The following is a 5,845-nucleotide window of genomic DNA, read 5'->3' on the forward strand; positions in this document are numbered from 1 at the left end:
TTTTTTTTTTTTTTTTTTTTTTTGTAACAAATCAAACACTTGAGGGCTTTTTTAGGTTTTTTAGGTTTTTGCCTTGTTCTTTCAGAGTTCAGACAATGTCCTTTGGTAAAAATATATACAACAACAACACCGCATCCACTCTATCTATCTTTTACATTTATTATCGGACCAGTAAAAAACTCTTCAAATTCACTCTTGCCAAGAACAAATAATAATATCCTTACTAAACTCAAATATTTTATAAGGATGTCTAATTTGTTTGACAGAAATATATGTACGGATTTGTCATTATAGGTATAGCTTACTAGGAATCTTGATTTATCAAATATTCAAATTTAAAACTTTTATTCGGTTTATTTAGGTTTATTGTTTTAAAGAATTTAAACGTTTATAAATTTTCAATATTATAAATATTTATACTTTGTAAAAAGATTAAATATGATATATTTTAATTTCTAAAAAAGTTAAAACTTTATAAAACGTTTATAATATTAATAATATTTAGATTTTTATGATTTTTTTTGCGACGTGTATCGCGAGTAAAAATATCACGGACGTGATTATATGGTTGGACAGATTTGGGTACATATTAATTTAAATTTAAAATATAATTAATTCTTTGCTACACGAATAAAAAATCACTTCAGTATTTTGATAACAATATCAATATTAGAGAAATTGACATATCTAATTAAGTTGATTAAATTAATATTATGTAAAAATAAATTGTTATGCACTATATTGTAAGTTAAATCATACAATTAGATATAAACATTAAAAAAACAAATAAAATTAACAAACAAAGTTAAAATTTTTACCAAATAATTGACTGATCAAAATCTAGTTGGTATTATTGTTGAATTAAATTAACGATTTACCTATTACACCCGTAGCCACTTCAGTACCAACAATAATAAAAGATTTATACTTTATTTAAACTAAACACACATCAAAATTTTGATGCAAAAGAATAGTCTACTTCGGGTAAGTGTCTTTAGTCAAGTAGTTACAACATCCTACGGAAATTATATTCCACAAAATTGTGTTATCCTGTGTAGTAGGAATTGACTATGAATCAGATTTTGTCGATTCAATAAAAAAAAATTGCCTACTATGTTTCTTTAATTTTATTTTCTTTCAACCTTTTTTAAAAACTCATTAAAAGGTTTTTGGGCTCCATGACCAAGAGACTAAGCTCATAGGCAACGAGGATGGTGGTAGTGGGTTTAGGTTCGGGTATGGGTTTCTTGCAAAAGGTTCGCTACCCGCATATTCTTGGATTTGAGATCATAATGCCAATACACTTCCAAATTTGTAGAGAGTTGACAATCTCCCTCACATTAGTAAGATACATTTTACAAGTCCCAGGATGAAACGAACCGAACCATTTTTTGTTTTTAATATATTATTAAACTAGTAATTTGATACTCATTAATATCCTAATTCCAATCAACATACAACAAAATAAACAATAACATTAAACAAGAAACTCCAATAAAATAATAACTAGTAATCAATGAATTCAATATCAATAACCAACAAAATCATAAAGCAATGCAACAACAACCTAAACAACCGTTCTAGACCACGACATTCCATTCTAGCAACCTAAAAGCTCTAGAACATCCACCTCTTCATTGTCTTAATTTCCACAATCATACCTTGTCTTTACCATCACCACAACACATATTATTATAAATACTCTGTGAGGCGATCTTTCCATCTACTGGGCAAGGTGTTTAGAACTAGTGAAAATACAATCACAATCAGTACACAAAGAAAAACAAGCAAACCAGACAACTCTGAACACACGCGTCCACTCGCACTTGCATCGACCGACGCACTCCTTGCGTCGATCGATGCAATCCTTCAAATCTCTAACTGCATTGACTGATGCACTCATTGCATCGACCGATGCAATCCCAAGCATCTCTGTGAAATCTCTAATTGCATTGACCTATGCACTCTTTGCATCGATCGATGAAGTCGCGCAAAATGTCGCCAAAAACGATCTCCCCCGACTTCTCTTGGCTCCGTGATGTCGAATACATTCTCCAAAGGCCACAAAACTCACAACAAACACTCACATACGACCACATAAGCATTCAACACCCAAAAATCACATAAAACACTTATCAATTCGCTTAGATCATTCATGGTCATGTACTCACCTTTGAGAATGACAAAAACTGATTCTAAACTCACTAAAAGACCTTCTAGCAAGCTCCTACCACAATCCTAGCCTCAGATCTCCACTCCACAGGAAAGATTTCTCAAGAATAAGCACCAAAATCTCCAAAAACCCTTAAGAACAGCTTATATCTTTCTTTTCTCTCATTTACCACCAAAAACGACCAATCCCAGCCAATGAGTTCGACATACACCTTTTATACTCGACTTCTAGGGTTCCCAAACCCAAAACACAACCAAACTAACGTTTGACTTAAGTCGTCCCGCAAAAACCGACCTTGCATCGACCGACGCACAACCTGCATCGATCGATGCACATCCCAAACCGAGATTTTTGTTCACGGGCGTTATAGGAGAGAAGATGAGGGAAGCGTTGGTAAGCACCTCTCCTTGGAGAGGAGATCATAATGTCGCTCTTCCTAGATCTTCTTATATCAGGCCAGGTGTGGCAAAGTAGCAATTGAGAAGGCTCAAGAATCAAATGAAACGAATAGGAGAAGTTCAAAAGATTCTGCTAACCACCGCTCTGAGCCGGGGTCATAATGTCGGTTGTCTTTAAACATTGGCGGTCTTGAGATGTGTCCCTAGATGATTCTAAAGGCAGGTTTCACAAATAACTATTGTTCCAAACTAGCAACGGTGAGTGATTCCATTCCAATTGCAGTCTTCGGACAATTGGTTCCAAGGATTCAAACAAAGTTATGCTACTGGAAGACAAAGAGAAATTTGGGACATACCTGGATAATTGAAGTACACTTCTTGTATCATAAAACCTTGTCCAGATCTTACGCAGCTCTAGTGTCAAAATAGAGCTCCCGTCTAGCTGCATCCAAGTAGAACACTTGGTGAGGGGATTTAAGTCTGAGGAGCAAAGAGATGTTGGGTTTGACTTCAAGGGAAGCCGGTAAGAAGAATAGAGGCTAGTGCTAGCAAGGTGGTCAGAGGGCTCAGATTTGGTGGAGAATGGATGTGCTCTCGAGAGAATCAGCTCGTTGAGGAAACCCACCGGGTGAGAAGAGGAGGGGAAGAGAGGATGAAGCTGAAGCATGACCGGAGTAGCAGATTGGTAGTCCGTTGAACCTCTGGTATATTCAGACTGGACCTAGAGCAAGCTTGGAAAATAGAGGAGAAACCAAAGATGACTAGATGCTGACCCAGCGACATCGATTGGATTCGACATCACCAGGAAAAGAATCCTCGGAGGTTGTGCTAGAGAGAGTGGCTAAGGCAAACTTGAGCAGCTTAATTTATTAGCTACTATTTTCCAATCTTCGGATCCTTTTATTGGGTAAAACTGTTTAAGATAGTCAATTCACTAGGCAATGGAATAATTTTATTATTTCTTAATTGACTCATTTTTATTGCCATTTGATTTTTTATTCTTCCAATTTTACTTTAAATTGATCATTCAAGTGTAAAAAAAAAATATATATATATATAGTTTTAATTTTACTATAATTATCAAAGAACAATAGAAGTGGTACCAATAAATTCAGTTAGATGCATATTTAAGTAATCATATTCCTTTAAAAATAAAAGATAAATAATAAGAGGATTAAAAGATAAAGTTTATCTTGAATAGTAGTCCAAGTGTTCAATAACTTTGTCAAATAATTGGAATATAATCTTGTAGACTTATAGCAATAGATATATAATATATTATTAAAATACATGAAATGTGAATCATATAAATTATAATTTTAGGTAATGTGATGAAGTACTTAATTAAAATTTGTAAAAGAATCCTAAAAAAATATATATTCTTTGTATGCTAACTGTTGGGTATGTATATAGAGGGATTATTGAAGAACCCAAATAAAGGAATGTTTCTTCCAAAGAGTAGTTTGGTTTCCCATTGTCTGGACACTGGTTGTAGGCAAAATTATAAGCATTATTACATTCAAAAGCACATCCAACATAATATTTTAGAAGTCTTGTGGGAGGAAATTACATGTTTCCGTGCTGTCGTAGCTAGGCATTGACGATCAGAGTTGATGATGAGCAGAACACTCCCTAAGAGTTTGGTCGATAACGTTGCACAACCCAACAACATAAAATAAAGTTTCAGCGAAAATTTTGGTATTCATTTCTCTCTTGTTGGTGCGGGATTCAGCACCCCCGACATACCGAGCTAAACCAGAAATACTAATTGATTAGTTAACCGGGAAACCGGTTAAGGGCTTGATTAGGTCAATAAGAAGTCAGTTCGGCCAAAGTGTCACCTTGAAGAAGAAGGAGCCGACTTCCACTTCGGCACGGCGGCCGAATGAAGCAANGTTTTCCATATCTCACTTCGTCCGATAAGAAAAGTTAATATATTGTGCAATCTAAGAACATGTATAAATAAGAGGAGACTTCTCCATTGTAAGGCATCCAGAATCGAATACAATAATCGAGTTCTCCTCTTGTTCTTAGCAATAAACCCTAATTCTTTTGAGTTCTACTTCTTTACTTTTAATTCATAGGCTTAGATCTATTTTCTAGAGAGATAACTCTATTGAATTTGTTTCCCCCCTTACTCTCTAAGAAAATCTCCCTAAAAAGCCCTACAATAATGTCTTCCATCGTCAACGAAATTCCCGAAGCAAACCGCACAACCTCCAGCATGCCCGACCTCACAGGCGTCGCATCCACTCAGGATAGCGTCGCAACACAAGGTGGCGTTTCGACCAGGCCAGCCATCGCCGTGTACTCTCGTCACCGCGTCAACGCAACGACAAACCCGGCCGAAACCTCCGCCGAACTCCCAGTCGGGATCAAACCCAAAGGGGAGACCAGCCAGGAAGCAGGGCGAACTCAAGAAGAGCTAGTCAACCTCGACACGGAGCTCACCGATGAACAACACCTCAACGAGGAGGATGCGCGCGTCACGGAGCAGCAGCTTGGCGCACAGAACGGGAACCTCCCTGTTCATGCCACGCCAGCGGTCCAGANAAAATAGCCGCAAAAACTAACGATGAACAACCGTCGCATCCCCCCAAGGCTAAAAACCGGGTCGAACATCACGAACCCCGCAAGCACCACGAACCTCAAGATCGAAAAAAGGCGTCATCCACGCAGTCTCCGAGGCGGACGAACAAGACAAGCAGCCGTCTGACCCGAAGGAACTCTACTGCGACTTTCACATGACCCCCGGTCACTCCACACATGAGTGCGTCCACCTGAAGAATTACTTGTACGGGAAGTATCTCTCTGGCGAAGTTGAAGCTGTCTTTCAGCCAAAAAGCGTCTGCGGAGGCAGAGGTCGCCGTGGGGGATGGCGTGGCGGACGATCTAACGGNTTTAGGCGGTCTCACTCGTCGTCTCGACTTTTCGGACACACAATTCGAGCGGAGGAATCCTCCCCCTTACACCACGTCGAGTATTCGACCGACGAATCCGAACTCACGGATACACAAGAGCTCGGCCGCCCCGGGCGCCCGCCTCGTGAACCCCGGACCTTGCTTCGAACTCGAAGAAATCAAGTCGCAGATTAGCGGCATGAACACACTCCTCCATCGGGCTNCCACCCAACGCAGTCCAACAGCCGGCCAACCAAGCATTCGTGAACCACCAAGAAGAGGCGCCCCAAGCAGACGAACTGATTGGCCCTTCCAAGCGGCAGAGGGGGCAAAACCCGGAGCGGGCCAATTCTCCTCCCCGAGGACGAATAACC

The sequence above is a fragment of the Camelina sativa genome, chromosome 3, assembly GCF_000633955.1.
Source record: "Camelina sativa cultivar DH55 chromosome 3, Cs, whole genome shotgun sequence".
Classification (NCBI taxonomy): domain Eukaryota; kingdom Viridiplantae; phylum Streptophyta; class Magnoliopsida; order Brassicales; family Brassicaceae; genus Camelina; species Camelina sativa.